Genomic DNA, 25,424 nt, shown 5'->3' with positions numbered 1-25,424 from the left:
TGTGTACAGTTACACAGTGTCCCTCACCCTGAATAAACAGTGATTCTTTACAGTTATATAGTGACCGTCACCCTGAATAAACAGTGACTCTGTACAGTGACACAGTGAGTGACCCTCACCCAGAATAAACAGTGACTCTGCACAGTTACACAGTGACCCTCACCCTCAATAAACAGTGACTCTGTACAGTTACAATGAGTGACCCTCACCCTGAATAAACAGTGACTGTGTACAGAGACACAGTGACCCTCACCCTGAATAAACAGTGACTGTGTACAGAGACACAGTGACCCTCACCCTTAATAAACAGTGACTCTGTACAGTTACACAGTGACCCTCACCCTGAGCAAATAGTGATTCTGTACAGTTACACAGTGAGTGACCCTCACCCTGAATAAACAGTGACTCTGTACAGTGACACAGTGAGTGACCCTCACGCAGAATAAACAGTCACTCTGTATAGTTACAGTGACTGTCACCCTGAATAAACAGTGACTCTGTACAGTTACACAGTGAGTGACCCTCACACTGAATAAAGAATGACTCTGTACAATTGCACAGTGACCCTCACCCTGAATAAAAAGTGACTCTGTACAGTGACACAGTGATCCTCACCCTGAATAAACAGTGACTCCGTACAGTGACACAGTGACCCTCATCCTTAATAAACAGTGACTCTGTACAGTTACACAGTGAACCTCACCCTGAGTAAACAGTGACTGTGTACAGTTACACAGTGAGTGATCCTCACCCTGAATAAACAGTGACTGTACAGTTACACAGTGACCCTCACCCTCAATAAAACAGTGACTTTATGCAGTTTCACAGTGAACCTCACCTTGAATAAACAGTGACTCTGTAGAGTAACACAGCGAGTGACCCTCACCCAGAATAAACAATGACTCTGTACAGTTACACAGTGACCCTCACCCAGAATAAACAGTAACTCTGTACAGTTACACAGTGATCCTCACCCTGAATGAACAGTGACTCTGTCCAGTTGCACAGTGATCCTCACCCTGAATAAACAGTGACTCTGTAGAGTGACACAGTAACCCTCACACTGAATAAAGAATGACTCTGTACAATTACACAGTGACCCTCACCCTGAATAAAAAGTGACTCTGTACAGTGACACAGTGAGTGACCCTCACCCTGAATAAACAGTGACTCTGTACAATGACACAGTAACCCTCACCCTGAATAAGCAGTGACTCTGTACAGTTACACAGTGATCCTCACCCTGAATGAGCAGTGACTCTGTACAGTTACAGTGATCCGCACCCTGAATAAACAGTGACTTTGTACAGTTACACAGTGACCCTCACCCTGAATAAACAGTGACTGTGTACCTAGACACTGTGACCCTCACCCTGAATAAACAGTGATTCTGTACAGTTATACAGTGACCCTAACCCTGAATAAACAGTGACTCTGCACAGTTACACAGTGAGTGACCCTCACCCTGAATACACAGTGACTCTGTACAGTTCCACAGTGACCCTCACCCTGAATAAACAGTGACTTTGTACAGTTACACAGTGACCCTCACCCTGAATAAAAAGTGACTCTGTACAATTACACAGTAACCCTCACCCTGAATAAACAGTGATTCTTTACAGTTATATAGTGACCGTCACCCTGAATAAACAGTGACTCTGTATAGTGACACAGTGAGTGACCCTCACCCAGAATAAACAGTGACTCTGCACAGTTACACAGTGACCCTCACCCTCAATAAACAGTGACTCTGTACAGTTACAATGAGTGACCCTCACCCTGAATAAACAGTGACTGTGTACAGAGACACAGTGACCCTCACCCTGAATAAACAGTGACTGTGTACAGAGACACAGTGACCCTCACCCTTAATAAACAGTGACTCTGTACAGTTACACAGTGACCCTCACCCTGAGCAAATAGTGATTCTGTACAGTTACACAGTGAGTGACCCTCACCCTGAGTAAACAGTGACTCTGTACAGTTCCACAGTGACCCTCACCCTGAATAAGCAGTGACTCTGTAAAGTTACACAGTAACCCTCACCCTGAATAAACAGTGACTCTGTACAGTTACACAGTGACCCTCACCCTGAATAAGCAGTGACTCTGTACAGTTACACAGTGATCCTCGCCCTGAATAAACAGTGACTATGTACAGTGACACAGTAACCCTCACCCTGAATAAACAGTGACTTTGTACAGTTGCACAGTGACCCTCACCCTGAATAAACAGTGACTCTGTACAGTTACAGCGAGTGACCCTCACCCTGAATAAACAGTGACTGTGTTCCTAGACACTGTGACCCTCACCCTGAATAAACAGTGATTCTGTACAGTTATACAGTGACCCTCACCCTGAATAAACAGTGACTCTGCACAGTTACACAGTGAGTGAACCTCACCCTGAATAAACAGTGACTCTGTACAGTTACAGTGAGTGAACCTCACCCTGAATAAACAGTTACTCTGTACAGTTACAGTGAGTGAACCTCACCCTGAATAAACAGCGACTCTGTACAGTTACAGTGACCCTCACCCTGAATAAACAGTGACTCTGTACATTTACACAGTGACCCTCACCCTGAATAAACACTGACTCTGTACAGTCACACAGTGACCCTCACTCTGAATAAAAAGTGACTGTGCACAGTTACACAATCAGTGACCCTCACCCAGAATAAACAGTGACTCTGTACAGTTACACAGTGACCCTGCACAGTTACACAGTGACTCTGTACAGTTACACAGTGACCCTCACCCTGAATGAACAGTGACTCTGTATAATGACAAAGTGAGTGACCCTCACCCTGAATAAAAAGTGACTCTGTACAGTTAAACAGTGAACCTCACCCTTAATAAACAATGAATCTGTACAGTTACACAGTGAGTGACCCTCACCCAGAATAAACAGTGACTCTGTACAGTTACACAGTGAGTGACCCTCACCCTGAATAAACAGTGACTCTGTAGAGTGACACAGTAACCCTCACACTGAATAAAGAATGACTCTGTACAATTACACAGTGACCCTCACCCTGAATAAAAAGTGACTCTGTACAGTGACACAGTGAGTGACCCTCACCCTGAATAAACAGTGCCTCTGTACAGTGACACAGTAACCCTCACCCTGAATAAACAGTGACTCTGTACAGTTACACCGTGACCCTCACCCTGAATAAACAGTGACTCTGTACAGTTACACAGTGATCCTCACCCTTAATAAACAGTGACTATGTACAGTTACACAGTGAGTGACCCTCACCCTGAATAAACAGTGACCCTGTACATTTACACAGCGAGTGACCCTCACCCGGAATAAACAGTGACTCTGCACGGTTCCACAGTGACCCTCACCCAGAATAATCACTGACTCTGTACAGTTACATAGTGACTCTCACCCTGAATAAACAGTGACTCTGTAGAGTGACACAGTGAGTGACCCTCAACCAGAATATACAGTGACTCTGTACAGTTACACAGTGACCCTCACCCTGAATGAACAGTTACCCTGTCCAGTTACACAGTGACCCTCACCCTGAATAAACAGTGTCTCTGTAGACTTACACAGTGATCTTCACCCAGAATAAAGAATGAGTCTGTACAATTGCACAGTGACCCTCCCCCTGAATAAACAGTGACTCTGTATAGTGACAAAGTGAGTGACCCTCACCCTGAATAAACAGTGACTCTGTACAGTGACACAGTAACCCTAACCCTGAATAAACAGTGACTCTGTACAGTTACACAGTGACCCTCACCCTCAATAAAACAGTGACTCTATACAGTTACACAGTGACCCTCATCCTTAATAAACAGTGACTCTGCACAGTTATACAGTGACCCTGCTCAGTTACACAGTGACGCTCACCTTGAGTAATCAGTGACTCTGTACAGTTACACAGTGACCCTCACCCTGAACAAACAGTGACTCTGTACAGTTACACAGTGACTCTGTAGAGTTACACAGTGAGTAACCCTAACCCTGAATAAACAGTGACTCTGTACAGTTACACAGTGAACCTCACACTGAATAAACACTGATTCTGTACAGTTACAGTGAGTAACGCTAACCCTGAATAAACAGTGACTCTGTACAGTTACTCAGTGATCCTCACCCAGAATAGACAGTGACTCTGTACAGTTACACAGTGAGTGACCCTCACCCTGAATAAACAGTGACTCTGTACAGTTACACAGTGAATGACCCTAACGCTGAATAAACAGTGACTCTGTACAGTTACACAGTGAGCCTCATCCTGAATAAACTGTGACTCCGTACAGTTTCACAGTGACCCTCACCCTGAATAAACAGTGACTCTGTACAGTGACACAGTGAGTGACCCTCAACCAGAATAAACAGTGACTCTGTACAGTTACACAGTGACCCTCACCCTGAATGAACAGTTACCCTGTCCAGTTACACAGTGACCCTCACCCTGAATAAACAGTGACTCTGTATAATGGCAAAGTGAGTGACCCTCACCCTGAATAAAAAGTGACTCTGTACAGTTACACAGTAACCCTCACCCCGAATAATCAGTGACTCTGTACAGTTATACAGTGACCCTCACCCTGAACAAACAATGACTCTGTACCAGTTACACAGTGACCCTCACCCTGAATAAACAGTGACTCTGTACAGTTACACTGACTCTCACCCTGAATAAACAGTGACACTGTACAGTTACACAGTGACCCTCACCCTGAAGAAACAGTTACTCTGTACAGTTACACAGTGACCCACACCGTCAATAAAACAGTGACTCCGTACAGTTACACACTGACCCTCACCCTGAATAAACAGTGACTCTCTACAGTTACACAAAGAGTGAAAATCGCCCTGCATAAACAGTGACTCTGTACAATTACACAATGACCCTCACTCTAAATAAACATTCACTCTGTACAGTTACACAGTGACCCTCACCCTGAATCAACAGTGACTCTGTTCAGTTGCACAGTGAGTGACACTTACCCTGAATAAACACTGACTCCGCACAGTTACACAGTGACCCTCACCATGAGTAAACAGTGACTGTACAGTTACGCAGTGTCCCTCACCCAGAATAAACAGTGACACTGTACAATTAAACAATGACCCTCACCCTCAATAAAACAGTGACTGTGTACAGTTACACAGTGACCCTCACCCTGAATAAACAGTGACTCTGTACAGTTCCACACTGACCCTCACCCTGAATAAACAGTAACTCCGTACAGTTTCATAGTGAACCTCACCCTGAATAAACAGTGACTCCGTACAGTTTCATAGTGAACCTCACCCTGAATAAACAGTGACTCTGTACAGTGACACAGTGAGTGACCCTCACCCAGAAGAAACAGTGACTCTCTACAGTTACACAGTGACCCTCATCCTTGATAAACAGTGACTGTACAGTTCAACAGTGACCCTCCCCCTCAATAAAAAAGTGACTTTATGCAGTTTCACAGTGAACCTCACCCTGAATAAACAGTGACTCTGTAGAGTGACACAGCGAGTGACCCTCACCCAGAATAAACAGTGACTCTGTACAGTTACACAGTGACCCTCACCCAGAATAAACAGTGACTCTGTACAGTTACACAGTGATCCTCACCCTGAATGAACAGTGACTCTGTCCAGTTGCACAGTGATCCTCACCCTGAATAAACAGTGACTCTGTAGAGTGACACAGTAACCATCACACTGAATAAAGAATGACTCTGTACAATTACACAGTGACCCTCACCCTGAATAAAAAGTGACTCTGTACAGTGACACAGTGAGTGACCCTCACCCTGAATAAACAGTGACTCTGTACAGTGACACAGTAACCCTCACCCTGAATAAACAGTGACTCTGTACAGTTACACACTGACCCTCACCCTGAATAAACAGTGACTCTGTACAGAGAGACAGTGACCCTCACCCTGAATAAACAGTAACTCTATACAGCTACACTGTGACCCTCTCCCTGAATAAACAGTGACTCTGTACAGTTACACAGTGATCCTCACACTTAATAAACAGTGACTCTGTACAGTTACACAGTGAGTGACCCTCACCCTGAATAAACAGTGACCCTGTACATTTACACAGCGAGTGACCCTCACCCGGAATAAACAGTGACTCTGCACGGTTCCACAGTGACCCTCACCCAGAATAATCACTGACTCTGTACAGTTACATAGTGACCCTCACCCTGAATACACAGTGACTCTGTACAGTTATACAGTGACCCTCACCCTGAATAAACAGTGACTATGTACAGTTACACAGTGAGTGACCCTCACCCTGAATACACAGTGACTCTGTACAATTACACAGTGACCCTCACCCTGAATAAACAGTGACTTTGTACAGTTACACAGTGACCCTCACCCTGAATAAAAAGTGACTCTGTACAATTACACAATGACCCTCACCCTGAAAAAACAGTGCCTCTGTACAGTGACACAGTGAGTGACCCTCACCCTGAATAAACAGTGGCTGTGTACAGTTACACAGTGTCCCTCACCCTGAATAAACAGTGATTCTTTACAGTTACACAGTGACACTCACCCTCAATAAACAGTGACTCTGTAGAGTTACAATGCGTGACCCTCACCCTGAATAAACAGTGACTGTGTACCTAGACACTGTGACCCTCACCCTGAATAAACAGTGACTCTGTACAGTTACAGTGAGTGAACCTCACCCTGAATAAACAGTGACTCTGTACAGTTACAGTGAGTGAACCTCACCCTGAATAAACAGTGACTCTGTACAGTTACAGTGAGTGAACCTCACCCTGAATAAACAGTGACTCTGTACAGTTACAGTGACCCTCACCCTGAATAAAAGGTGACTCTGTACATTTACACAGTGACCCTCACCCTGAATAAACACTGACTCTGTACAGTCACACAGTGACCCTCACTCTGAATAAACAGTGACTCTGTACAGCTACACAGTGATCCTCACCCTGAATAAAGAGTGACTCTGTATCCCTCACACTGAATAAAGAATGACTCAGTAAAATTGCACAGTGACCCTCACCCTGAATAAAAAGTGACTCTGTACAGTGACACAGTGAGTGACCCTCACCCTGAATAAACAGTGACTCTGTACAGTTACACAGTGACTCTGTATAGTTACACAGTGAGTAACCCTAACCCTGAATATACTGTGACTCTGTACAGTTACACAGTGACCCTCACCCTGAAGAAACAGTGACTCTGTACAGTTACACAGTGACCCTCACCCTGAAGAAACAGTGACTCTGTACAGTTACACAGTGAACCTCACACTGAATAAACACTGATTCTGTACAGTTACAGTGAGTAACGCTAACCCTGAATAAACAGTGACTCTGTACAGTAACTCAGTGATCCTCACCCAGAATAGACAGTGACTCTGTACAGTTACACAGTGAGTGACCCTCACCCTGAATAAACAGTGACTCTGTACAGTTACACAGTGAGCCTCATCCTAAATAAACTGTGACTCCGTACAGTTTCACAGTGACCCTCACCCTGAATAAACAGTAACTCTGTACAGTGACACAGTGAGTGACCCTCAACCAGAATAAACAGTGACTCTGTACAGTTACACAGTGACCCTCACCCTGAATGAACAGTTACCCTGTCCAGTTACACAGTGACCCTCACCCTGAATAAACAGTGACTCTGTATAGTGAGAAAGTGAGTGACCCTCACCCTGAATATACAGTGACTCCGTACAGTTACACAGTGATCCTCACCCTGAATAAACAGTGACTCTGTACAGTGACACAGTAACCCTAACCCTGAATAAACAGTGACTCTGTACAGTTACACAGTGACCCTCACCCTGAATAAACAGTGACTCTGTAGAGTGACACAGTAACCCTCACACTGAATAAAGAATGACTCTGTGCAATTGCACAGTGACGCTCACCCTAAATAAAAATTGACTCTGTACAGTGACACAGTGAGTGAACCTCTCCCTGAATAAACAGTGACTCTGTACAGTTACACAGTGACCCTCACCCTGAATAAACAGTGCCTCTGTACAGGGACACAGTGACTCTCACCCTCAATAAACAGTGACTCTGTATACTGACAAAGTGAGTGACCCTCACCCTGAATAAACAGTGACTCTGTATAGTGAGAAAGTGAGTGACCCTCACCCTGAATAAACAGTGACTCTGTACAGTTACACAGTAACCCTCACCCTGAATAATCAGTGACTCTGTACAGTTACACAGTGACTCTCACCCTGAACAAACAGTGACTCTGTACAGTTACACAGTGAGTGACCCTCACCTAGAATAAACAGTGACTCTGTACAGTTACACAATGAGTGACCCTCACCCTGAATAAACAGTGACTCTGTACCAGTTACACAGTGACCCTCACCCTGAATAAACAGTGACTCTGTACAGTTACTCAGTGATCATCATCCAGAATAGACAGTGACTCTGTACAGTTACACAGTGAGTGACCCTCACCCTGAATAAACAGTGACTCTGTACAGTTACACAGTGAATGACCCTAACGCTGAATAAACATTGACTCTGTACAGTTACGCAGAGTCACCCTCACCCTGAATAAACATTGACTCTCTACAGTTACACAGTAACCCTCACCCTGAATAAACAGTGATCCTGTACAGTTACACAGTGAGTGACACTTACCCTGAATAAACAGTGACACTGTACAGTTACACAGTGAACCTCACCCTGAATAAACAGTAACTCTGTACGGTTACACAGTGAGTCGCCTAGAATTAACAGTGACTCTGTACAGTTAAACAGTGACCCTCACCCTGAATAGACAGTGACTCTGTACAGAGACACAGTGACCCACACCCTGAAAGAACAGTGATTCTGTACAGGTATACAGTGACCGTCACCCTGAATATACAGTGACCCTGTACAGTTACACAGTGACAATCACCCTCAATAAAACAGTGACTCTGTGCAGTTAAACAGTGAGTGGCCCTCACCCTGAATAAACAGTTATTCTTTACAGTTATACAGTGACCCTCACCCTGTATAAACAGTGACTCTGTACAGAGACACAGTGACGAAACCCTGAATGAACAGTGATTCTGTACAGTTATACAGTGACCGTCACCCTGAATATACAGTGATCCTATACAGTTACACAGTGAGCCTCATCCTGAATAAAGAGTGACTCCGTACAGTTTCACAGTGACCCTCACCTTGAATAAACAGTGCCTCTGTACAGTGACACAGTGAGTGACCCTCAACCAGAATAAACAGTGACTCTGTACAGTTACAAAGTGACCCTCACCCTGAATGAACAGTTACCCTGTCCAGTTACACAGTGACCCTCACCCTGAATAAACAGTGACTCTGTACAGTTACACAGTGATCTTCACCCTGAAGAAACAGTGGCTCCGTACAGTTACACAGTGATCCTCACCCTGAATAAACAGTGACTCTGTACAGTGACACAGTAACCCTAACCCTGAATAAACAGTGACTCTGTACAGTTACACAGTGACCCTCACCCTGAATAAACAGTGACTCTGTAGAGTGACACAGTAACCCTCACACTGAATAAAGAATGACTCTGTGCAATTGCACAGTGACGCTCACCCTAAATAAAAAGTGACTCTGTAGAGTGACACAGTGAGTGAACCTCTCCCTGAATAAACAGTGACTCTGTACAGTTACACAGTGACCCTCACCCTGAATAAACAGTGCCTCTGTACAGGGACACAGTGACCCTCACCCTCAATAAACAGTGACTCTGTATACTGACAAAGTGAGTGACCCTCACCCTGAATAAACAGTGACTCTGTATAGTGAGAAAGTGAGTGACCCTCACCCTGAATAAACAGTGACTCTGTACAGTTACACAGTGACCCTCACCCTGAATAATCAGTGACTCTGTACAGTTACACAGTGAGTGACCCTCACCTAGAATAAACAGTGACTCTGTACAGTTACACAATGAGTGACCCTCACCCTGAATAAACAGTGACTCTGTACCAGTTACACAGTGACCCTCACCCTGAATAAACAGTGACTCTGTACAGTTACACTGACTCTCACCCTGAATAAAACAGTGACACTGTACAGTTACACAGTGACCCTCACCCTGAATAAACAGTGACTCTGTACAGTTACACAGTGAGTGACCCTCACCCTGAATAAACAGTGACTCTGTACAGTGACACAGTGAGTGACCCTCACCCTGAATAAAAAGTGACACTGTACAGTTACACAGTGACCCTCACCCTGAAGAAACAGTTACTCTGTACAGTTACACAGTAACCCTCACCCTGAATAATCAGTGACTCTGTACAGTTACACAGTGACTCTCACCCTGAATAAACAGTGACTCTCTACAGTTACACAAAGAGTGAAAATCGCCCTGCATAAACAGTGACTCTGTACAATTACACAATGACCCTCACTCTAAATAAACATTCACTCTGTACAGTTACACAGTGACCCTCACCCTGAATAAACAGTGACTCTGTTCAGTTACACAGTGAGTGACACTTACCCTGAATAAACACTGACTCCGCACAGTTACACAGTGACCCTCACCCTGAGTAAACAGTGACTGTACAGTTACGCAGTGTCCCTCACCCAGAATAAACAGTGACACTGTACAATTAAACAATGACCCTCACCCTCAATAAAACAGTGACTGTGTACAGCTACACAGTGACCCTCACCCTGAATAAACAGTGACTCTGTACAGTTCCACACTGACCCTCACCCTGAATAAACAGTAACTCCGTACAGTTTCATAGTGAACCTCACCCTGAATAAACAGTGACTCCGTACAGTTTCATAGTGAACCTCACCCTGAATAACCAGTGACTCTGTACAGTGACACAGTGAGTGACCCTCACCCAGAAGAAACAGTGACTCAGTATAGTTACACAGTGACTGTCACCCTGAATAAACAGTGACTCTGTACAGTTACACAGTGAGTGACCCTCACCCTGAATAAACAGTGACTCTGTACAGTTACACAGTAACCCTCACCCTGAATGAACAGTGACCCTGTCCAGTTAAACAGTGACCCTCACCCTGAATTAACAGTGTCTCTGCAGAGTGACACAGTAACCCTCACACTGAATAAAGAATTACTCTGTACAATCGCACAGTGACCCTCATCCTTAATAAACAGTGACACTGTACAGTTACACAGTGAGTGATCCTCACCCTGAATAAACAGTGACTCTGTACAGTTACACAGTGACCCTCATCCTTGATAAACAGTGACTGTACAGTTACACAGTGACCCTCACCCTGAATAAAAAGTGACTCTGTACAATTACACAATGACCCTCACCCTGAAAAAACAGTGCCTCTGTACAGTGACTCAGTGAGTGACCCTCACCCTGAATAAACAGTGGCTGTGTACAGTTACACAGTGTCCCTCACCCTGAATAAACAGTGATTCTTTACAGTTACACAGTGACCCTCACCCTCAATAAACAGTGACTCTGTACAGTTACAATGCGTGACCCTCACCCTGAATAAACAGTGACTGTGTACCTAGACACTGTGACCCTCACCCTGAATAAACAGTGACTCTGTACAGTTACAGTGAGTGAACCTCACCCTGAATAAACAGTGACTCTGTACAGTTACAGTGAGTGAACCTCACCCTGAATAAAAGGTGACTCTGTACATTTACACAGTGACCCTCACCCTGAATAAACACTGACTCTGTACAGTCACACAGTGACCCTCACTCTGAATAAACAGTGACTCTGTACAGCTACACAGTGATCCTCACCCTGAATAAAGAGTGACTCTGTATCCCTCACACTGAATAAAGAATGACTCAGTACAATTGCACAGTGACCCTCACCCTGAATAAAAAGTGACTCTGTACAGTGACACAGTGAGTGACCCTCACCCTGAATAAACAGTGACTCTGTACAGTTACACAGTGACTCTGTATAGTTACACAGTGAGTAACCCTAACCCTGAATAAAAAGTGACTCTGTACAGTGACACAGTGAGTGACCCTCACCCTGAATAAACAGTGACTCTGTACAATGACACAGTAACCCTCACCCTGAATAAGCAGTGACTCTGTACAGTTACACAGTGATCCTCACCCTGAATGAGCAGTGACTCTGTACAGTTACACAGTGATCCGCACCCTGAATAAACAGTGACTTTGTACAGTTACACAGTGACCCTCACCCTGAGTAAACAGTGACTGTGTACCTACACACTGTGACCCTCACCCTGAATAAACAGTGATTCTGTACAGTTATACAGTGACCCTAACCCTGAATAAACAGTGACTCTGCACAGTGACACAGTGAGTGACCCTCACCCAGAATAAACAGTGACTCTGCACAGTTACACAGTGACCCTCACCCTCAATAAACAGTGACTCTGTACAGTTACAATGAGTGACCCTCACCCTGAATAAACAGTGACTGTGTACAGAGACACAGTGACCCTCACCCTGAATAAACAGTGACTGTGTACAGAGACACAGTGACCCTCACCCTTAATAAACAGTGACTCTGTACAGTTACACAGTGAGTGACCCTCACCCAGAATAAACAGTGACTCTGTACAGTTACTCAGTGATCATCATCCAGAATAGACAGTGACTCTGTACAGTTACACAGTGAGTGACCCTCACCCTGAATAAACAGTGACTCTGTACAGTTACACAGTGAATGACCCTAACGCTGAATAAACATTGACTCTGTACAGTTACGCAGAGTCACCCTCACCCTGAATAAACATTGACTCTCTACAGTTACACAGTGACCCTCACCCTGAATAAACAGTGATCCTGTACAGTTACACAGTGAGTGACACTTACCCTGAATAAACAGTGACACTGTACAGTTACACAGTGAACCTCACCCTGAGTAAACAGTGACTGTGTACAGTTACACAGTGAGTGATCCTCACCCTGAATAAACAGTGACTGTACAGTTACACAGTGACCCTCACCCTCAATAAAACAGTGACTTTACGCAGTTTCACAGTGAACCTCACCCTGAATAAACAGTGACTCTGTAGAGTGACACAGCGAGTGACCCTCACCCAGAATAAACAATGACTCTGTACAGTTACACAGTGACCCTCACCCAGAATAAACAATAACTCTGTACAGTTACACAGTGATCCTCACCCTGAATGAACAGTGACTCTGTCCAGTTGCACAGTGATCCCCACCCTGAATAAACAGTGACTCTGTAGAGTGACACAGTAACCCTCACACTGAATAAAGAATGACTCAGTACAATTACACAGTGACCCTCACCCTGAATAAAAAGTGACTCTGTACAGTGACACAGTGAGTGACCCTCACCCTGAATAAACAGTGACTCTGTACAATGACACAGTAACCCTCACCCTGAATAAGCAGTGACTCTGTACAGTTACAGTGATCCTCACCCTGAATGAGCAGTGACTCTGTACAGTTACACAGTGATCCGCACCCTGAATAAACAGTGACTTTGTACAGTTACACAGTGACCCTCACCCTGAATAAACAGTGACTGTGTACCTAGACACTGTGACCCTCACCCTGAATAAACAGTGATTCTGTACAGTTATACAGTGACCCTAACCCTGAATAAACAGTGACTCTGCAGTTACACAGTGAGTGACCCTCACCCTGAATACACAGTGACTCTGTACAGTTACACAGTGACCCTCACCCTGAATAAACAGTGACTTTGTACAGCTACACAGTGACCCTCACCCTGAATAAAAAGTGACTCTGTACAATTACACAGTAACCCTCACCCTGAAAAAACAGTGCCTCTGTACAGTGACACAGTGAGTGACCCTCACCCTGAATAAACAGTGACTGTGTACAGTTACACAGTGTCCCTCACCCTGAATAAACAGTGATTCTTTACAGTTATATAGTGACCGTCACCCTGAATAAACAGTGACTCTGTACAGTGACACAGTGAGTGACCCTCACCCAGAATAAACAGTGACTCTGCACAGTTACACAGTGACCCTCACCCTCAATAAACAGTGACTCTGTACAGTTACAATGAGTGACCCTCACCCTGAATAAACAGTGACTGTGTACAGAGACACAGTGACCCTCACCCTGAATAAACAGTGACTGTGTACAGAGACACAGTCACCCTCACCCTTAATAAACAGTGACTCTGTACAGTTACACAGTGACCCTCACCCTGAGCAAATAGTGATTCTGTACAGTTACACAGTGAGTGACCCTCACCCTGAATAAACAGTGACTCTGTACAGTGACACAGTGAGTGACCCTCACGCAGAATAAACAGTCACTCTGTATAGTTACAGTGACTGTCACCCTGAATAAAAAGTGACTCTGTACAGTGACACAGTGATCCTCACCCTGAATAAACAGTGACTCCGTACAGTGACACAGTGACCCTCATCCTTAATAAACAGTGACTCTGTACAGTTACACAGTGAACCTCACCCTGAGTAAACAGTGACTGTGTACAGTTACACAGTGAGTGATCCTCACCCTGAATAAACAGTGACTGTACAGTTACACAGTGACCCTCACCCTCAATAAAACAGTGACTTTATGCAGTTTCACAGTGAACCTCACCCTGAATAAACAGTGACTCTGTAGAGTAACACAGCGAGTGACCCTCACCCAGAATAAACAATGACTCTGTACAGTTACACAGTGACCCTCACCCAGAATAAACAGTAACTCTGTACAGTTACACAGTGATCCTCACCCTGAATGAACAGTGACTCTGTCCAGTTGCACAGTGATCCTCACCCTGAATAAACAGTGACTCTGTAGAGTGACACAATAACCCTCACACTGAATAAAGAATGACTCTGTACAATTACACAGTGACCCTCACCCTGAATAAAAAGTGACTCTGTACAGTGACACAGTGAGTGACCCTCACCCTGAATAAACAGTGACTCTGTACAATGACACAGTAACCCTCACCCTGAATAAGCAGTGACTCTGTACAGTTACACAGTGATCCTCACCCTGAATGAGCAGTGACTCTGTACAGTTACACAGTGATCCGCACCCTGAATAAACAGTGACTTTGTACAGTTACACAGTGACCCTCACCCTGAATAAACAGTGACTGTGTACCTAGACACTGTGACCCTCACCCAGAATAAACAGTGATTCTGTACAGTTATACAGTGACCCTAACCCTGAATAAACAGTGACTCTGCACAGTGACACAGTGAGTGACCCTCACCCAGAATAAACAGTGACTCTGCACGGTTACACAGTGACCCTCACCCTTAATAAACAGTGACTCTGTACAGTTACACAGTGAGTGACCCTCACCCAGAATAAACAGTGACTGTGTACAGAGACACAATGACCCTCACCCTGAATAAACAGTGACTGTGTACAGAGACACAGTGACCCTCACCCTTAATAAACAGTGACTCTGTACAGTTACACAGTGAGTGACCCTCACCCAGAATAAACAGTGACTCTGTACAGTTACTCAGTGATCATCATCCAGAATAGACAGTGACTCTGTACAGTTACACAGTGAGTGACCCTCACCCTGAATAAACAGTGACTCTGTACAGTTACACAGTGAATGACCCTAACGCTGAATAAACATTGACTCTGTACAGTTACGCAGTGTCACCCTCACCCTGAATAAACATTGACTCTCTACAGTTACACAGTGACCCTCACCCTGAATAAACAGTGATCCTGTACAGTTACACAGTGAGTGACACTTACCCTGAATAAACAGTGACACTGTACAGTTACACAGTGAACCTCACCCTGAGTAAACAGTGACTGTGTACAGTTACACAGTGAGTGATCCTCACCCTGAATAAACAGTGACTGTACAGTTACACAGTGACCCTCACCCTCAATAAAACAGTGACTTTACGCAGTTTCACAGTGAACCTCACCCTGAATAAACAGTGACTCTGTAGAGTGACACAGCGAGTGACCCTCACCCAGAATAAACAATGACTCTGTACAGTTACACAGTGACCCTCACCCAGAATAAACAATAACTCTGTACAGTTACACAGTGATCCTCACCCTGAATGAACAGTGACTCTGTCCAGTTGCACAGTGATCCTCACCCTGAATAAACAGTGACTCTGTAGAGTGACACAGTAACCCTCACACTGAATAAAGAATGACTCAGTACAATTACACAGTGACCCTCACCCTGAATAAAAAGTGACTCTGTACAGTGACACAGTGAGTGACCCTCACCCTGAATAAACAGTGACTCTGTACAATGACACAGTAACCCTCACCCTGAATAAGCAGTGACTCTGTACAGTTACACAGTGATCCTCACCCTGAATGAGCAGTGACTCTGTACAGTTACACAGTGATCCGCACCCTGAATAAACAGTGACTTTGTACAGTTACACAGTGACCCTCACCCTGAATAAACAGTGACTGTGTACCTAGACACTGTGACCCTCACCCTGAATAAACAGTGATTCTGTACAGTTATACAGTGACCCTAACCCTGAATAAACAGTGACTCTGCACAGTTACACAGTGAGTGACCCTCACCCTGAATACACAGTGACTCTGTACAGTTACACAGTGACCCTCACCCTGAATAAACAGTGACTTTGTACAGCTACACAGTGACCCTCACCCTGAATAAAAAGTGACTCTGTACAATTACACAGTAACCCTCACCCTGAAAAAACAGTGCCTCTGTACAGTGACACAGTGAGTGACCCTCACCCTGAATAAACAGTGACTGTGTACAGTTACACAGTGTCCCTCACCCTGAATAAACAGTGATTCTTTACAGTTATATAGTGACCGTCACCCTGAATAAACAGTGACTCTGTACAGTGACACAGTGAGTGACCCTCACCCAGAATAAACAGTGACTCTGCACAGTTACACAGTGACCCTCACCCTCAATAAACAGTGACTCTGTACAGTTACAATGAGTGACCCTCACCCTGAATAAACAGTGACTGTGTACAGAGACACAGTGACCCTCACCCTGAATAAACAGTGACTGTGTACAGAGACACAGTGACCCTCACCCTTAATAAACAGTGACTCTGTACAGTTACACAGTGACCCTCACCCTGAGCAAATAGTGATTCTGTACAGTTACACAGTGAGTGACCCTCACCCTGAATAAACAGTGACTCTGTACAGTGACACAGTGAGTGACCCTCACGCAGAATAAACAGTCACTCCGTATAGTTACAGTGACTGTCACCCTGAATAAAAAGTGACTCTGTACAGTGACACAGTGATCCTCACCCTGAATAAACAGTGACTCCGTACAGTGCAACAGTGACCCTCATCCTTAATAAACAGTGACTCTGTACAGTTACACAGTGAACCTCACCCTGAGTAAACAGTGACTGTGTACAGTTACACAGTGAGTGATCCTCACCCTGAATAAACAGTGACTGTACAGTTACACAGTGACCCTCACCCTCAATAAAACAGTGACTTTATGCAGTTTCACAGTGAACCTCACCCTGAATAAACAGTGACTCTGTAGAGTAACACAGCGAGTGACCCTCACCCAGAATAAACAATGACTCTGTACAGTTACACAGTGACCCTCACCCAGAATAAACAGTAACTCTGTACAGTTACACAGTGATCCTCACCCTGAATGAACAGTGACTCTGTCCAGTTGCACAGTGATCCTCACCCTGAATAAACAGTGACTCTGTAGAGTGACACAGTAACCCTCACACTGAATAAAGAATGACTCTGTACAATTACACAGTGACCCTCACCCTGAATAAAAAGTGACTCTGTACAGTGACACAGTGAGTGACCCTCACCCTGAATAAACAGTGACTCTGTACAATGACACAGTAACCCTCACCCTGAATAAGCAGTGACTCTGTACAGTTACACAGTGATCCTCACCCTGAATGAGCAGTGACTCTGTACAGTTACACAGTGATCCGCACCCTGAATAAACAGTGACTTTGTACAGTTACACAGTGACCCTCACCCTGAATAAACAGTGACTCTGTACCTAGACACTGTGACCCTCACCCTGAATAAACAGTGATTCTGTACAGTTATACAGTGACCCTAACCCTGAATAAACAGTGACTCTGCACAGTTACACAGTGAGTGACCCTCACCCTGAATACACAGTGACTCTGTACAATTACACAGTTACCCTCACCCTGAATAAACAGTGATTCTTTACAGTTATATAGTGACCGTCACCCTGAATAAACAGTGACTCTGTACAGTGACACAGTGAGTGACCCTCACCCAGAATAAACAGTGACTCTGCACAGTTACACAGTGACCCTCACCCTCAATAAACAGTGACTCTGTACAGTTACAATGAGTGACCCTCACCCTGAATAAACAGTGACTGTGTACAGAGACACAGTGACCCTCACCCTGAATAAACAGTGACTGTGTACAGTTACACAGTGAGTGACCCTCACCCTGAATAAACAGTGACTCTGTACAGTTACACAGTGAATGACCCTAACGCTGAATAAACATTGACTCTGTACAGTTACGCAGAGTCACCCTCACCCTGAATAAACATTGACTCTCTACAGTTACACAGTGACCCTCACCCTGAATAAACAGTGATCCTGTACAGTTACACAGTGAGTGACACTTACCCTGAATAAACAGTGACACTGTACAGTTACACAGTGAACCTCACCCTGAATAAACAGTAACTCTGTACGGTTACACAGTGAGTCGCCTAGAATTAACAGTGACTCTGTACAGTTAAACAGTGACCCTCACCCTGAATAGACAGTGACTCTGTACAGAGACACAGTGACCCACACCCTGAAAGAACAGTGATTCTGTACAGGTATACAGTGACCGTCACCCTGAATATACAGTGACCCTGTACAGTTACACAGTGACAATCACCCTCAATAAAACAGTGACTCTGTGCAGTTAAACAGTGAGTGGCCCTCACCCTGAATAAACAGTTATTCTGTACAGTTATACAGTGACCCTCACCCTGTATAAACAGTGACTCTGTACAGTTAAACAGTGACCTTCACCCTGAATAAACAGTGACTCTGTACAGTTACACAGTGACCCTCACCCTGAAGAAACAGTGACTCTGTACAGTTACACAGTGAGACACCTTGAATTAACAGTGACTCTGTACAGTTAAACAGTGACCCTCACCCTGAATAAACAGTGACTCTGTACAGAGACACAGTGACGAAACCCTGAATGAACAGTGATTCTGTACAGTTATACAGTGACCGTCACCCTGAATATACAGTGATCCTATACAGTTACACAGTGAGCCTCATCCTGAATAAAGAGTGACTCCGTACAGTTTCACAGTGACCCTCACCTTGAATAAACAGTGCCTCTGTACAGTGACACAGTGAGTGACCCTCAACCAGAATAAACAGTGACTCTGTACAGTTACAAAGTGACCCTTACCCTGAATGAACAGTTACCCTGTCCAGTTACACAGTGACCCTCACCCTGAATAAACAGTGACTCTGTACAGTTACACAGTGATCTTCACCCTGAAGAAACAGTGACTCCGTACAGTTACACAGTGATCCTCACCCTGAATAAACAGTGACTCTGTACAGTGACACAGTAACCCTAACCCTGACTAAACAGTGACTCTGTACAGTTACACAGTGACCCTCACCCTGAATAAACAGTGACTCTGTAGAGTGACACAGTAACCCTCACACTGAATAAAGAATGACTCTGTGCAATTGCACAGTGACACTCACCCTAAATAAAAAGTGACTCTGTACAGTGACACAGTGAGTGAACCTCTCCCTGAATAAACAGTGACTCTGTACAGTTACATAATGAGTGACCCTCACCCTGAATAAACAGTGACTCTGTACCAGTTACACAGTGACCCTCACCCTGAATAAACAGTGACTCTGTACAGTTACACTGACTCTCACCCTGAATAAAACAGTGACACTGTACAGTTACACAGTGACCCTCACCCTGAATAAACAGTGACTCTGTACAGTTACACAGTGAGTGACCCTCACCCAGAATAAACAGTGACTCTGTACAGTTACTCAGTGATCATCATCCAGAATAGACAGTGACTCTGTACAGTTACACAGTGAGTGACCCTCACCCTGAATAAACAGTGACTCTGTACAGTTACACAGTGAATGACCCTAACGCTGAATAAACATTGACTCTGTACAGTTACGCAGAGTCACCCTCACCCTGAATAAACATTGACTCTCTACAGTTACACAGTGACCCTCACCCTGAATAAACAGTGATCCTGTACAGTTACACAGTGAGTGACACTTACCCTGAATAAACAGTGACACTGTACAGTTACACAGTGAACCTCACCCTGAATAAGCAGTAACTCTGTACGGTTACACAGTGAGTCGCCTAGAATTAACAGTGACTCTGTACAGTTAAACAGTGACCCTCACCCTGAATAGACAGTGACTCTGTACAGAGACACAGTGACCCACACCCTGAAAGAACAGTGATTCTGTACAGGTATACAGTGACCGTCACCCTGAATATACAGTGACCCTGTACAGTTACACAGTGACAATCACCCTCAATAAAACAGTGACTCTGTGCAGTTAAACAGTGAGTGGCCCTCACCCTGAATAAACAGTTATTCTGTACAGTTATACAGTGACCCTCACCCTGTATAAACAGTGACTCTGTACAGTTAAACAGTGACCCTCACCCTCAAGAAACAGTGACTCTGTACAGTTACACAGTGAGACACCTTGAATTAATAGTGACTCTGTACAGTTAAACAGTGACCCTCACCCTGAATAAACAGTGACTCTGTACAGAGACACAGTGACGAAACCCTGAATTAACAGTGATTCTGTACAGTTATACAGTGACCGTCACCCTGAATATACAGTGATCCTATACAGTTACACAGTGAGCCTCATCCTGAATAAAAAGTGACTCCGTACAGTTTCACAGTGACCCTCACCTTGAATAAACAGTGCCTCTGTACAGTGACACAGTGAGTGACCCTCAACCAGAATAAACAGTGACTCTGTACAGTTACAAAGTGACCCTCACCCTGAATGAACAGTTACCCTGTCCAGTTACACAGTGACCCTCACCCTGAATAAACAGTGACTCTGTACAGTTACACAGTGATCTTCACCCTGAAGAAACAGTGACTCCGTACAGTTACACAGTGATCCTCACCCTGAATAAACAGTGACTCTGTACAGTGACACAGTAACCCTAACCCTGAATAAACAGTGACTCTGTACAGTTACACAGTGACCCTCACCCTGAATAAACAGTGACTCTGTAGAGTGACACAGTAACCCTCACACTGAATAAAGAATGACTCTGTGCAATTGCACAGTGACGCTCACCCTAAATAAAAAGTGACTCTGTACAGTGACACAGTGAGTGACCTCTCCCTGAATAAACAGTGACTCTGTACAGTTACACAGTGACCCTCACCCTGAATAAACAGTGACTCTGTACAGTTACACAGTAACCCTCACCCTGAATAATCAGTGACTCTGTACAGTTACACAGTGACTCTCACCCTGAACAAACAGTGACTCTGTACAGTTACACAGTGAGTGACCCTCACCTAGAATAAACAGTGACTCTGTACAGTTACACAATGAGTGACCCTCACCCTGAATAAACAGTGACTCTGTACCAGTTACACAGTGACCCTCACCCTGAATAAACAGTGACTCTGTACAGTTACACTGACTCTCACCCTGAATAAAACAGTGACACTGTACAGTTACACAGTGACCCTCACCCTGAATAAACAGTGACTCTGTACAGTTACACAGTGAGTGACCCTCACCCTGAATAAACAGTGACTCTGTACAGTGACACAGTGAGTGACCCTCACCCAGAATAAACAGTGACTCTGTATAGTTACACAGTGACCGTCAACCTGAATAAACAGTGACTCTGTACAGTTACACAGTGAGTGACCCTCACCCTGAATAAACAGTGACTCTGTACAGTTACACAGTAACCCTCACCCTGAATGAACAGTGACCCTCTCCAGTTAAACAGTCACCCTCACCCTGAATTAACAGTGTCTCTGTACAGTGACACAGTGACCCTCACCCTGAATAAACAGTGACCCTGTCCAGTTACACAGTGACCCTCACCCTCAATAAACAGTGACTCTGTATACTGACAAAGTGAGTGACCCTCACCCTGAATAAACAATGACTCTGTATAGTGAGAAAGTGAGTGACCCTCACCCTGAATAAAAAGTGACTCTGTACAGTTACACAGTAAACCTCACCCTGAATAATCAGTCACTCTGTACAGTTACACAGTGACTCTCACCCTGAACAGTGACTCTGTACAGTTACACAGTGAGTGTCTCTCACCCAGAATAAACAGTGACTCTGTACAGTTACACAATGAGTGACCCTCACCCTGAATAAACAGTGACTCTGTACAGTCACACAGTGACCCTCACTCTGAATAAACAGTGACTCTGTACAGCTACACAGTGATCCTCACCCTGAATAAAGAGTGACTCTGTATCCCTCACACTGAATAAAGAATGACTCAGTACAATTGCACAGTGACCCTCACCCTGAATAAAAAGTGACTCTGTACAGTGACACAGTGAGTGACCCTCACCCTGAATAAACAGTGACTCTGTACAGTTACACAGTGACTCTGTATAGTTACACAGTGAGTAACCCTAACCCTGAATAAAAAGTGACTCTGTACAGTGACACAGTGAGTGACCCTCACCCTGAATAAACAGTGACTCTGTACAATGACACAGTAACCCTCACCCTGAATAAGCAGTGACTCTGTACAGTTACACAGTGATCCTCACCCTGAATGAGCAGTGACTCTGTACAGTTACACAGTGATCCGCACCCTGAATAAACAGTGACTTTGTACAGTTACACAGTGACCCTCACCCTGAGTAAACAGTGACTGTGTACCTACACACTGTGACCCTCACCCTGAATAAACAGTGATTCTGTACAGTTATACAGTGACCCTAACCCTGAATAAACAGTGACTCTGCACAGTGACACAGTGAGTGACCCTCACCCAGAATAAACAGTGACTCTGCACAGTTACACAGTGACCCTCACCCTCAATAAACAGTGACTCTGTACAGTTACAATGAGTGACCCTCACCCTGAATAAACAGTGACTGTGTACAGAGACACAGTGACCCTCACCCTGAATAAACAGTGACTGTGTACAGAGACACAGTGACCCTCACCCTTAATAAACAGTGACTCTGTACAGTTACACAGTGAGTGACCCTCACCCAGAATAAACAGTGACTCTGTACAGTTACTCAGTGATCATCATCCAGAATAGACAGTGACTCTGTACAGTTACACAGTGAGTGACCCTCACCCTGAATAAACAGTGACTCTGTACAGTTACACAGTGAATGACCCTAACGCTGAATAAACATTGACTCTGTACAGTTACGCAGAGTCACCCTCACCCTGAATAAACATTGACTCTCTACAGTTACACAGTGACCCTCACCCTGAATAAACAGTGATCCTGTACAGTTACACAGTGAGTGACACTTACCCTGAATAAACAGTGACACTGTACAGTTACACAGTGAACCTCACCCTGAGTAAACAGTGACTGTGTACAGTTACACAGTGAGTGATCCTCACCCTGAATAAACAGTGACTGTACAGTTACACAGTGACCCTCACCCTCAATAAAACAGTGACTTTACGCAGTTTCACAGTGAACCTCACCCTGAATAAACAGTGACTCTGTAGAGTGACACAGCGAGTGACCCTCACCCAGAATAAACAATGACTCTGTACAGTTACACAGTGACCCTCACCCAGAATAAACAATAACTCTGTACAGTTACACAGTGATCCTCACCCTGAATGAACAGTGACTCTGTCCAGTTGCACAGTGATCCCCACCCTGAATAAACAGTGACTCTGTAGAGTGACACAGTAACCCTCACACTGAATAAAGAATGACTCAGTACAATTACACAGTGACCCTCACCCTGAATAAAAAGTGACTCTGTACAGTGACACAGTGAGTGACCCTCACCCTGAATAAACAGTGACTCTGTACAATGACACAGTAACCCTCACCCTGAATAAGCAGTGACTCTGTACAGTTACAGTGATCCTCACCCTGAATGAGCAGTGACTCTGTACAGTTACACAGTGATCCGCACCCTGAATAAACAGTGACTTTGTACAGTTACACAGTGACCCTCACCCTGAATAAACAGTGACTGTGTACCTAGACACTGTGACCCTCACCCTGAATAAACAGTGATTCTGTACAGTTATACAGTGACCCTAACCCTGAATAAACAGTGACTCTGCAGTTACACAGTGAGTGACCCTCACCCTGAATACACAGTGACTCTGTACAGTTACACAGTGACCCTCACCCTGAATAAACAGTGACTTTGTACAGCTACACAGTGACCCTCACCCTGAATAAAAAGTGACTCTGTACAATTACACAGTAACCCTCACCCTGAAAAAACAGTGCCTCTGTACAGTGACACAGTGAGTGACCCTCACCCTGAATAAACAGTGACTGTGTACAGTTACACAGTGTCCCTCACCCTGAATAAACAGTGATTCTTTACAGTTATATAGTGACCGTCACCCTGAATAAACAGTGACTCTGTACAGTGACACAGTGAGTGACCCTCACCCAGAATAAACAGTGACTCTGCACAGTTACACAGTGACCCTCACCCTCAATAAACAGTGACTCTGTACAGTTACAATGAGTGACCCTCACCCTGAATAAACAGTGACTGTGTACAGAGACACAGTGACCCTCACCCTGAATAAACAGTGACTGTGTACAGAGACACAGTGACCCTCACCCTTAATAAACAGTGACTCTGTACAGTTACACAGTGACCCTCACCCTGAGCAAATAGTGATTCTGTACAGTTACACAGTGAGTGACCCTCACCCTGAATAAACAGTGACTCTGTACAGTGACACAGTGAGTGACCCTCACGCAGAATAAACAGTCACTCTGTATAGTTACAGTGACTGTCACCCTGAATAAAAAGTGACTCTGTACAGTGACACAGTGATCCTCACCCTGAATAAACAGTGACTCCGTACAGTGACACAGTGACCCTCATCCTTAATAAACAGTGACTCTGTACAGTTACACAGTGAACCTCACCCTGAGTAAACAGTGACTGTGTACAGTTACACAGTGAGTGATCCTCACCCTGAATAAACAGTGACTGTACAGTTACACAGTGACCCTCACCCTCAATAAAACAGTGACTTTATGCAGTTTCACAGTGAACCTCACCCTGAATAAACAGTGACTCTGTAGAGTAACACAGCGAGTGACCCTCACCCAGAATAAACAATGACTCTGTACAGTTACACAGTGACCCTCACCCAGAATAAACAGTAACTCTGTACAGTTACACAGTGATCCTCACCCTGAATGAACAGTGACTCTGTCCAGTTGCACAGTGATCCTCACCCTGAATAAACAGTGACTCTGTAGAGTGACACAATA

The sequence above is a fragment of the Mobula birostris genome, chromosome X (genome assembly GCF_030028105.1).
Source record: "Mobula birostris isolate sMobBir1 chromosome X, sMobBir1.hap1, whole genome shotgun sequence".
Lineage (NCBI taxonomy): Eukaryota > Metazoa > Chordata > Chondrichthyes > Myliobatiformes > Myliobatidae > Mobula > Mobula birostris.
Note: the sequence above shows the minus strand (reverse complement) of the source record.